This window comes from Muntiacus reevesi, chromosome 5 (genome assembly GCF_963930625.1).
Source record: "Muntiacus reevesi chromosome 5, mMunRee1.1, whole genome shotgun sequence".
NCBI lineage: Eukaryota > Metazoa > Chordata > Mammalia > Artiodactyla > Cervidae > Muntiacus > Muntiacus reevesi.
This window is the reverse complement of record NC_089253.1, coordinates 21,818,482-21,831,091: the sequence shown is the minus strand read 5'-3', so window position 1 is coordinate 21,831,091 and position 12,610 is coordinate 21,818,482. Positions and strand designations below refer to the sequence as shown.

Genomic DNA, 12,610 nt, shown 5'->3' with positions numbered 1-12,610 from the left:
ATATATACTATTGGAGAGTGATATTCTTTCAAATTCTTACCTATATTTTTCAATGTATGTACCTCATACAGTAATGGGCACATTTCAAAAAGAAGAGAATATTTCATTCAGATCATAGATATCAAAAAATGCTTGAGAGATTTCATAGTCTAAGGATAGAGAATGGACAATCTGCTGTTCTGGATTACAGCAACAGAAGGGGCTTTAATGAAAGACAATTATGACTCAGCAGAGAAGGCACTGGCACCCCACTCCAGTACTCTTGCCTGGAAAATCCCATGGACGGAGGAGCCTGGCGGGCTATAGACCATCGAGTCACAGAGTTGTGTTATGGACACAACTCATCAACTAAACAGCAACATTTCATGAGACTGATCTTTAGCTGCTACTTTATCATCTAGTATGTTAGGAGTTAGGAAGGAGAGGAGTACCCTCAAATGAGAAACATATTCCAGAAAACCGTACTTACAAAGCACAGGCTTGCATGTTGAGTAGCTGGACGGTCTCAATGAGGTAAAAGTGAGGAGAAGGCAAGAGCTCCAGGACAATGAGGAAGGCTGTGATCCACTTGGGAAGAGCCTTGGGTCAGGCTCAGAAATTTGGGGTGTTATCTAAGAAATCATGTGCATATTATTTCTCTATTCAGATCATAAACTCCTTGATTTAGAGAAAAGAAAAAATCTCTCCACCCAACCCCTACTCCATGCTGCCAACTGCATACATATATAGCAGTAAGCACAGATGTTGTGCCTGCAACACAGGAGACCCAGGTTTGATCCTTGGGTTGGGAAGATTGCCTGGAGGAGGGCATCCTACATACAACCCACTCCAGTATTCTGGCCTGGAGAATCTCATGGACTAGCAGGCTACAGTTCACGGGGTCGCAAGATTCAGACATTACTTAGCGGCTAAACCACCACTGTAGTACATTATACAACACAGGCAATCAACAGTGAGTAGAGCAGCATATAAGGGATAATAAGTTGACATGAATTCATTAAAAAGAAGAATAGAAAAAAAACAGTTGAAGAACAGGCCACCCTTGGAAACTTAGAATGAGGTTTTTCTCCAAACTCTTTTATTTCACCTTTTAAGTCCCTAGATACACCACTTCCCCCTTTTCTCCTCTTCCTTGGAAGGGTATTGGAGGAAATAGCAGTTGAACATGGGCTTAGTTAGACACAATTTCCAACCCATGATGTGCTACTTACCAGCTTTGTGACCATGGGCAAGTCCTTAACCTCTCTGAAGTTCAGTTTCCTTGTTCACAAATAGGGCCTTATGGTGATGACAATTGACCTAACAGGGAAGTTCCCTTCTGTCCCCTCTGTCTTTCTCTTACTGAGGCACCAAATCTAGTCATGCCCTTTAAGTAGTACTTCAGTGCTCTTGGGATTTGTTTCTCTCCTTCCTGGCCCCAGTCCAACCTTCACACATCTTAAAGGAGGTAACTTGTGATGCAAATAAATGAAACTTTATTGGTGCAATGACAGGCAGTCAGAGAGCTATTTTTGTCAGGGCATCCTCCACGGTCATCTACATAATATGAATTGGTAATCACTTTTGTTGTAACACAAGTGCTAGGCAGTAAGTCTTTTCAGCTATAACGTATGAAGTCAGTAAACCATTAGGCAGCCGAAAAGTGCAGAGAGGAAGAGCATCATCTCCCGAGTTTATCTACTTCCATGTAAATCCTAGCTTTAGCACTTACCTGTTGTGTAACCATGGGCAAGTTACTGAAACCCTTTGTTCCCCAGTTTCCTCATGAGAAGAAGAGGGAGAAGAGTGCATATTATGATATATAAGGTTCTTAGACCAGAGTCAGAACTAAAATTAGTTGAATAGAATGATTGAAAGATCACTAAATATGAATAAAATGATACATGTTCTTTTACTATTCACCTTCTTTTATTCAAAACAGCTAACCCTATGGTGTGAGCAGATATGTCAACTCTAACTCAGAGATAAACACCTTATGCTTAACTAAATGAAGGTTAGGCAAACAAAGTTTTATGAAGGGTGACACGTAACAGCCACTCATTCATACACTGAGAAGAAAAAAACAGGTGAACCAAGCCCAGACAGAGAAAACTTTACCTTCTATTTCTCTCTGAAACACACACACACCACATATCCTTTTTTTCTGTGTATGTCCTACATAAGTGCCATATAATATTGTATGAGAGACTGTTAATTTTTAAATGAGTTGAGTTTAAAGCCATTATAAAAACTAATTAGGAACTAACTTAAAATTATAGTATAGTGCAACTCTGACTCATATTTAACCTCTTTATCCATTTCGCCTGTTTTTCAAATGAGCAGATTAAGTTATAGAGATGTTACAATACTTGCACAAAATGACTGGGGAGAGGAGATATATTTATTGGTCTGTAATAGGCTGTGGTTGTTTTTTTAATAGGTTAGAGTCTTAAATTCTCCACTCACCTAATCTCCACAACAACCCTCCAAAAAAAGACATAGACCCATTTCACAATTGAGGGAACTGAAATCCAACAAGAATTGGAAACTTGTACAAGATTATAAAACTGGCAAGTAACAGAGCTATACTTTAGACTTCAGTTTGCCTACCCAAATGCCTTGAGTTTTTCCCTTGGTTTCTCAATTTTTCTCACTTTCCAGTAGCTGGGTGAGCCATATAAAATTAACATAGAGTTTATAGATCAAATTTGGGATTTGCACATAATTCAATGTATATTTAGAGATGTGCCATGCATAAATCATCACAACTATTTACTCTCATTCTTGCTTCCTTACCTTTCCTTTCTCAAGTTCACAGCTTAACATCCCAGAGGTATGGACACTGATTTGAGTGGAATACCATTGGAAAGGATTTTGGAGAAATATAAGATATGGTCTTTGCTCTCAGATGACTATGGTCTAGTTAAGGAGAAAAAATCCTCATGAAAGAAAGGATCAGAGAGGAAAACAATGAAGGAGAGATTCATTTGGATATCAATTCATTTGAATATTCATATGCTGAGCCCTATGCTTGCCTCTGGTGGATGCGGTAATGAGTAAGCGACATAGTTGGAGTCCTTATGAACAAGAGGTGAGATCAGTGAACAAATAATGACATAATCACAGATATAAAATTTATTCAGAGTGCCCCTCTGCCCTGGGGTCCATCTCCAGGAACTTCTCTGACCTCAGTAGAGCAGATATTGATCAGTTAACGTTTGAAGCAGCCTGTTTTTATTTTACAGACTCCCATTTCTTTGTCTTTGAAGATGACTTTTCTGGCAATTTTGGGATAGAGTCCTCCCCTTAATGTTCAGCAAGTATGTAATCAAGCAGGTTGGGAGTGACTGCTTGCAACTACAAATAAGTATCTGGCTTGGGGGAACTAAATAAAGAATGTGATTAAGAACTTTCTTCTTAAAACATGAAATTACAAACCACAGCAGGCTCAGTTACAAGCTTGCTCACGATTTGGAGACAGTCAAATATATTCTTGACGCTTCTTATGCTTCTGGTTATGACCACGTAGCCACTGGGTGGAGTACTAGAAAGAGGATTTAATTAGGTACATAAAATGCCAGATGTAACCACTGAGGGAGCAGCACACTTTAATTGCATTTTCTTTGTATTTATGGTTGAAATTGTAACCAAATTAGGTACTTTGAAAATAGACAAAATTTGCACAAACACATTTTATAAAAGGCTTGATAAATGTCAGTGTACAAAATTGTATGCTTTCACTAACTGGAAGCTCCTGTATTTCAGTCAAGTTTGGTTTTCTATTTAACCCAAGTTTTAAGGACTCCTTTAAAATTTCAATCAAGGTTGTCATATTTTTTTTTTTGGAACTCAATGCTTTGTATTTACAAAAGAAAAATAATAAAAGAAAAGTCTGAAGCTATTAATAATCAGCTGAAGACAGGGAGCAAAGGCAGGAATCTGGGGGAAAGGGCGGGATCGTCTGCAGAGAGAAGGAGAGGGGCTCTGGCACTAAGGAAGCTGAGGGTCCCAGCCTCAGGTGCTTCCCCAGGGCCAGCCCCACCCTCCCGCAGAGGCTCAGATCGAGGGGCCAGGAGCCGAGTCTCCCGCTGCCCACTCTGGTTTCTCCAGGAGCCTGAGTCCCCAGCTCCAGGGGCTGGGATGGCAGGGGACACTGAGGCCAGAGAGAGCCCATGGGTCCCACCGCCACTCCTCATTGTGGCGTGATCTTGGCAGCCTGGGTCCGAATGAGAACAATGAGGTCCTGGTTGATAAAGAAGACAAATCGCAGGCTGGCAATCTCCACTACTGAATTGTTGCTAAGGCGCCACTTGGAGCCACACAGCGCAGGCCGTCCATCAATGTAGATGGGCCGCCAGCCCTCGTTGGCAATGAAGAAATCACCTTTGTTTTTCAGCTTGATGACACCTTGCTTCCGGGAGATCTTCCAGGCTGGACCCTCCAGGGACAGGTCCACATCAATCTGGTTGTCCTTGGTCGCTCTGCCGAGGGTGATCTCTCTAGAGCGCATCGGGTACCGCACCATGCGGCCCCGCAGCACTGCCAGGGTCTGGTTGTCGAAGTCTGGGGAGCTCATGCCTGTGATGCTATCTACTAGCACCTGCCACTTATGCAGTTCCTGTTCCAGCTGCCGAATCAGGGAGTCTGTGCAGCAGGTCCTGGAAGGTCTCCAAGGTGGGCTGGCTGGTCGATCCCACTTTGCTCAGCAGCTGTTCCTCAGTCTTGCTAAACAGTGCCTTGCTCTGGATGGCTGCAATGGCCTCTGGGTGCAGCTGTCTCATGGCCTGGCAGACCAGCTTTGAGATGGCAGGATCGTAGAGCAGGGTGTACCAGCGCTCCTGGACTTCCCGCAGGGTGAAGCGGCAGCTGAACTTCACACCCAGGTGGACAGATGTCAGGTCATTGGTCTGCAACACGGCATTGATGAGCAGGGGGTCGTCTGCAGGCTTCCAGCGGCCCAGATCCTTGGTCACCTGGAGTGGCTGTTTGCTCTTCTTCACACGCTTGGTAAGTCCAGGGGTTGGGGCGGGGCTGGGTGGCACAGGTGTGCCGGGGGGCTTGGACACCTTCTCCTTCTCACTGGAGGAAGGCTCGCTCCCCGAACAGCGCCCTGGTTCTACCCCACTGGCCCCCTTCGCCCGGGTAGAGGACTTAGCCAGGCTGCTCTCCACCAGCTCATCATCAAACTTCTTCCTCTTTATGAACCTGGAGGAGCTTCTCCGTTTAGGGATGGTCCCCAAGGCCTGAGAGGAGGCCCGCTTCTGCCCTGCCAGTGACTCCTCATCCTCTGAGCGGCTGGCAGTGCCCGATGCCATCAGGGATGAATTTAGCAGCCCCTGAGAATCTTTGTCCATCCTCTTACAGTCCCAAAGCCACTGGTTCCAAACCACAGGGCTAGAAGGAAAGGTCCCACAGGCTCATCCAAGGATTCTGACCAGGTGAGCTTAGAGGCCGAGAGGAGATTCATTCCTAGCCTGCCAGTTCCAACACTTTCTCCGCGGCGACGGCAGCAGCCGCCAAGGTTGTTATTTATTTTAGGGAATATGAATTGGATGAGAGCATATTTAAATCCAAGCAATAAATCATCTTTTAATGGGAAATTACTATTTCTTGGAAGCTTTCATTTCATTGCCACAGCACTGAAGATCATCTGAATGCTACAAAATGGAGCACTTTAATCAATAATGTGAGTCTGGTGGGTCTTCAGAATTCCTTCCATTACTTCAAACAATATTTGTATTGACATCTTTATGCATGACACACATGATTTCAAAATTCAGAAATCTTTTGTTTGCTTCATATATTTTAAAAATATTAGACTAATAAAAATAAATTCCCTCATAGAAATTAAAGGCATGAATATATATATATATATATACATATATATATATTTTACTTTTTAAAATTTTTTGATGGTGCGGTATGGCATGTGGGATCTTAGTTCACCAACTATGTCAAGCCAGTGCCCTAGCATTGGAAGCACTGAGTCTTAACCACTGAACTGCCAGGGAAATCCCGGAATGAATATATATTTAACAATAAAAGGTTCCAGCTTCTCAAAACTTTACCACTTAAAATCAACTCACCACCACCAATAATAATAAATGCAATAAAGTGAAGATGGCATTCCATGGTTTAATATTTGAACAAATGAAAACATATGCATAATTATATTTATTGAACCTAAACAATCTTGTGAGTTAGGAATTATTTTATCTATTTTATAAATAAAGAAACTGTGGCTCAGAGAGGTTAAGAATCTCATCAAATATCACTTGGTTAAGGACTGAGACAGCTAAAATTTGATATCAGTTTCATCAGGCCTCAGAGCCAACACACTTAACCATGAACAATATAGTCTGATGAGAAGAAAGAAAATCAACTATCAGGCTGCCATAGTAAGCAAAAAGGGAGGCTATAAAGTGAAAGCAGTAGGAAATTACCCAGTGTGACTTCCAGCTGGGTGAAATCATTTTCAGTAACTGAAGTGTGAGACATTTCAAAAGAATAAATATCAGAAAGCTGGCAATTTAGATGTACATTATGAATATACTGCACAGAATCAAAGTTGATTTTAATTTCCACCTTGAAAAGCTATGTGGTGAGTAAGAACACAAATCGTGGAATCAGGTTATTCTAGGTCCAAGCTCTTGCTCCTTTAATAGCTATGCAATTGTGGACTGATAACCTTTTTAAGCCTTAGTTTACAAAATATTTTTTTTTAAATAGGAATAAAAATAATAATTGTCTTAGCTTGGGTTTCCCCTAATAGGAGAGCCCAAGGTAAGACTTCTATACAGGAAGGTTTTTCTGGGAAATTATCTTAAGGAAGGCTGGGAAGAGTCAAACCTGAACAAACATGAAAGGAAGACAAGGCAATCCAAGGGCAAATGGAGGTAGATCCCTCTGAAGAACCCTTGGAGCGTTATGTTAAATGCACCTCAGAATTGCCTCTCCAAGGAACAATGGAAAAGGGGAGTGTTTCTCCTTCATTCCCAGTTGGGCAGAGTTGCTTTATGTTGTGTTAACATTCTCCTACTTAAAGATCTGCATGTATGCCAGAATAGTGTGGCGTGGAGGAAACCTACTTCATGGTGGTGAAGAAACACCAGGGCAGAAAGGATGAGATACTCCGTAGAATCAAAGTAAGATTCTTTCAAATTACATATATGCATAACTAATTACTATAGTAAAAACTGGAATAAAAAGGTGAGCCACAAAATTGTGATAGAATATCAGTAATTGCCAGAGGCTAGTGAATTGGATAAAGGAATTGACTTCAAACATATAGAATAGCTTTGGCAAATGTTCTAGATTGTGAATGTGGTGACTGTTACATAACTATTTATGTCACAAAGTTATCTAATTGCACACTTAAAATTAATTGTTTTAATTATTAATATAATTACTAATAAATAATATACCTCAATAGAGTTAATTTTAAAAGAAAAGGTGAGCCAAGTTGTGCAATACACACAGAGATGTCTGATGATAAGTGCCTACCTCACATCATCATGAGGAATCAGTGTAGTAATATATCCAAAGCACATTAATTAATACTTACATGAATAACAGTGGCTATTATAATTACTAATCACCTGCTTGAGATAATCCTGATGACTTCGAAATAAGTGGTAGAGTTGGGAAGTTGAATTAGTTTAGAGGAAGATTGATTTAGCCTTTTACTTATTCAAATTAGATGACTAATATTAAAACATACAAGTGACTTAAGACTTTAGCACTTTCCAATGAGCACTTAGTATGGAGCTGGATATTTGAGTGGGAGCCTCAAAGAAGAGATAGTTAATGGGAAAAAAAAAGAGTAAATGAGAATAACAAGGGAGAATTTGCTGAAAGAAATTCATCTTTCAATTTCAAGGAAATTGTTGAAAGTACAAAAGAAAGATAAAAACTGACATCCTTTTAATGAATACTTTGTGCCAATGACTTAGCATTATTATTTTTCATAACCACACTGTTGGGTGGATATGGCTCTTTCTATTATAAAGATGAGGAAATTAAGGATTAGAGAGGTTAACCCACTAGCTAAAGGCTATGCAGTCAGTTCAGACTTGGACAGGTCTGTCTGATCCAGAATGTCTGACTGTAGCATGCCTGCTCTTTCTAGCATATCCTGTTTCCAGAAAAGTGAGAGAGTCAGAATTATGGATGGATACTCAGAGTGGCACAGGTCCATTGTGAAGATATGGAAAGACATGCTGGATATAATGGCTGATAGAAGGCAATGAAGGATAACCTTTAAGGAAACAGTTTCTTCCATTGGCATGTCGAGGTTCTAAAGGGATATGATGGTAAAAAAATGCAGAGCCAATGGGTGTAGATTTCCTGATGGAAAACTATCTGTGAAAGAGGAAAGGGAACTATAGTAATATAGGTATCCCCATTCAAGGTCCAAGATCCAGATTTTTATTTGATGCAGCCAGTGTAGACCATACGGGTCCATTTGATTTTTCATCTCCTGTGTATGTATATGCCAAAGACAAATTACAATCCTAAGCATCTGGCATTTAAACAAGAGGATGCAACTGCTTTACACCAAAGGATACTTGTTAATACAGGAACATAATAGCACCAGAGCACAGATGGGTCTTTGGTCTCTTCTTGTAATGTGGGCTTCCCTGACAGCTCAGGTGATAAAGAATCCACCTGCAATTCGGGAGACTGCGGTTTGATTCCTGGATGGGGAAGATCTGCTGGAGAAGGGATAGGCTACCCACTCCAGTATTCTTAGGCTTCCCTTGTGGCTGCCACCACTGCTTGCCAAAGGTCGACTCTATTTTCAAAGAGCAGCCAAGAGATTGGTGCTCAGATAGTGAGGCGAAGTCCTGATTATCGTCTCTATCTCTGCTGATTCTAATTGTATCTTTATGTAAATTTTAGAGGTTTTTTTTTTCAAAATTAGAAAATTATTTCTTAGAATGGCATTGAGCCCCAAGCCACTGCAAGTGTGTAATCCAATTATTCTCCCAGATGCAGGAAAGTGAGGGACAATGAAGAAGACAGCTAGTGACTCAAGGAATAGGAAATGTGATGATAAACCTTTGACAAATCATTCATTCAACAAATATTTATGAGAACCTTTCTATTCTAGCCATTCTAAGTGCCACAGATATAGAAGAAAAGAAAACTGAGAAAATCTCAGCCTCCAGGGAGCTTATACAAAAATAAATATGCACAAGCAATTAAATATACAAAGTCAGAAAGAGAGAATGGCTCTAAAGAAAAACTTCAGGCTAAGAGGATAGTAATGTGAGGTTATTGACTCAGGGTGGTCAGCAAAGTTCTTCCCATGCAAGTGCATTCAGATAGAAAAATGATGGAAGAGAGTGAACTATCAAATATCTGTGTAAAGATCTTTATGGAGAAGAGAACAGTGAGTACAAAGTGCTTGGGAAATGATGGGAAAATTCTTATTTGGTTTGCGGAAGAGCGACAAGACAGCATGGCTAGAACATGATAGGAGAGGTGGGAACTACGCCTAGATCATGTAAGGATAGTGCTGCAATGCTACTGGTAAGAAAGGTGGTTAGATTTGCCCTTATATGTGATAGAAAGTCACTGGCAGAGCTAAGCTTGGTGCTCTGAAATTACCTAGAGAAGTTGGATGGTGGCGGCGGCTGGTGAGTAGGAGGGAGGCTCAAGGGGGAGAAGATACATGAGAATACTTACAGCTGATGCATGCTGTTACTACAGCAGAGGCTAACACAACATTGTAAAGCAATTATCCTCTGATTTAAAAAAAAAAAAGCCATTGCAGACAGCAAGAAGGAGGGCATCATTTATGATCTCAGGGGTTGTTGCAAGCAGTCATGAGAGAGATGAAAACATTCTTGTTTCTCATCTTTTGCTGAGACAGTTCCCCATCACTCTAGACTGGAAACCAACTGCATCTTTCTAGTTACAGGGCACAGTAGACATGCTGCCCTGGGTCTTTACATTGGCAAATGGTAAGGTTGCATGTGAGTACTCAAAACTGTGCTGGTGTTTCTGATGATCATAATAGCCCTAGAGGCCGGCCTGTAAAGTGAGTTTTTCTAGGACAGGGAAGAATGCCAGATGGTAGGCAGTCCTAGTAGATAGGGCTAGGGTTCATTGAAAAAGTCAAATGAAATGACTCAATGAAAAATTAAAAAAAACAAATATTGCAGTATTTAAATATTGCAAATAAGGAGACTTGGTCCTCTCCACGGACACCAGTGCTGGTGAGTGAGGAATCTGTGAAGAGTCAGAAAATGCCTGCAAATCTCAGAGACTGTTGAAATGGCATTTTGTTGGGTGGAGGAGAAAACACCCCACAGTTAGTATCCCTACCTACTGTTAAACCTATAACTACCTCTGCCAGCCAATAAAACTTTCTCATGTTTGTTACATTTTTACTGTTTCCAAAGTCCTTTCATGCATAGGATTTGTTTGACTTTCACAACAACTTTGGGAGATGGGTGGAACAGCTTAAGAGGCTCAATAATCACAGACAAGGAAGGAGGGATGCAGAATCATCTTTTCAAGGTCATCACGCCCTTTAACTCATTAAGGGACAGCCAGAGACATGCAGGTCTCTCGACTGCTGATTCAAAGATCCATACCCAAGAGCAGGTCATTTTATGTAGATTGTAATGATGTTGAAAATATATGGACTAAATAAAATTTTTGTGTGCTGTGTGCCAAGTCGCCTCAGTCATACCTGACTCTGTGACTCTATGGACTTTAGCCTGCCAGGCTCCTCTGACCACGGGATTCTCCAGATGAGAATACTGGAGTGAGTTGCCATGCCCTCCTCCAGAGGATCTTCCCAACCCAGGGATGGAACTCATGTCTCTGTACTGGTAGTCTGATTCTTTACCACTAGCTATTTTTAGGAGTTAAAAAATAAATGAAGGCCAAGTCCAAAAGGAGAACACTTCCTGTAGGAGTTGAAGCCTTGGCATGCAGAGATACCAAGAAAGCAGACTGATCCAGACCACAGACAAGAGGCACCATATCTTTGCTTTAAATACCAGCAGTGAGAAGGATTCATTGCATGACTTTCCAAGATCTTTCCTGGCTTCTAGAGTGTAGCTCATGAACTTGCCCTCTTCAGTGTTAAAGCCATCTGTTTAATGAAGCTGCTAGAATAAAAAAATATTCACATGCAGGTGTTGCTCATTTTTATACATTTAACTTTTATATAGCTCAGGCTTTCATATATTATGTACTGACACCCACAAAGCATCTTTTCTACAGAGAATCCATACTTTCACTTACGAGTTGTAAGGACTTCCTAGTACTTTTACTTTATATTATTGTTTAGTTGCTAAGTTGTGTCAGGCACTTTTACAGACCCATGGACTGTAGCCCCCCAGACTATTCGGTCCGTGAGATTTCCCAGAATACTGGAGTAGATTCCCATTTCCTTCTCCAGGGGCTCTTCCTAATCCAGAGATCAAACTCATGTCTCCTGCATTAGCATGAAGATTCTTTATCACCACGTCACCAGGGAAGCCTACTTACCAGTTGGCCAACAAGTATTTTAAGCAATCATTTGGCAGTTTAGCACCCAAAGTATCATGATTTTTATATTTACAGCTGTGTTTCTACTGTCATTTAAACACTTGCATACCACCCTTAGGATAGGACACAAAAGGCAAATTAAAACAAAAGGCACTACCAGATGATGCAATAACACTGAAACAACGGCTGAATAATCTAGAAACAAAGGCTGAAGTAATTTGGAGGGCTAAAAAAGATAAGTTTTTGGTCTCAATACAATAGTTAACTGTGTATTAAATTACATTAAAAGAACATGTATTCATTATTCATAACATAATTCTGGAAATGCATGGTTGAAGATTGAGTTTAAAGAGGCAGGGTGTAGCAATGGAAGAAATTGACTAAAGAAGTTTCTAAATGGAAAGAAACTAAAATTATGAATGGATAAGCAAAATAAAGTATTTCAGTGATAAAAATACAGGGAAAATTTCTCAAGATCTCAAGGTTATGGAGAAAATACATACCTTTATCAAAAGAACACGAGATACAACTTTTTTGCTAACAAAGCTTAGAGAAGATGAATATCAGCAAAATCAGCATCAAAATATTCAGTTTTGCACAAAATCATCATTACATGTCTTTTTCGCATGTCACTTCAAATACGGTGCAGAATCAAGAAATATTAAATATATAATTATATAAAATTATAGAAAAATTATTTTGTTTTTATTTAATCTACGTAAAGCAAAATCTGTACCATCTGTTAAATCACAATATCTACAGCACCTAGCAGAGGACCTGGTATATGGGAAGAACACAAAACAATTCTCATGGTAAACATTTTTTTTTTTCACATGGTAAACATTTTATTAGACTCAAACCATGATTAATCAAGAGGTAAATACCAACACCTGTAAGATAACTACCAATTTATTTTAATTACATGTAAGTCTACTGCTTAAATATGAATACCAACATTTCAAACACCATCCCAAAACACATCAAGTAAGCAGTTGCCTATAGTCTGAAATAGAGAACAGATAGCAAGGCATAGGGGAAAAAAAAAAGATGATTTCCAGTTCCACAGTTAACCATGGACTTCACCAAAACACTTCTCTCGGGCCTATTTTCTCATCTGTAAAAG

At 40.2% G+C, this 12,610-nt stretch overlaps 1 pseudogene; it reads right to left on the bottom strand.

Annotated features, from left to right (window-relative positions):
* Nucleotides 1-3,975: 3,975 nt before the first annotated feature.
* Nucleotides 3,976-5,490, bottom strand: LOC136168875 (microspherule protein 1 pseudogene; annotated as a pseudogene).
* Between the last annotated feature and the right edge of the window lie 7,120 nt (nucleotides 5,491-12,610).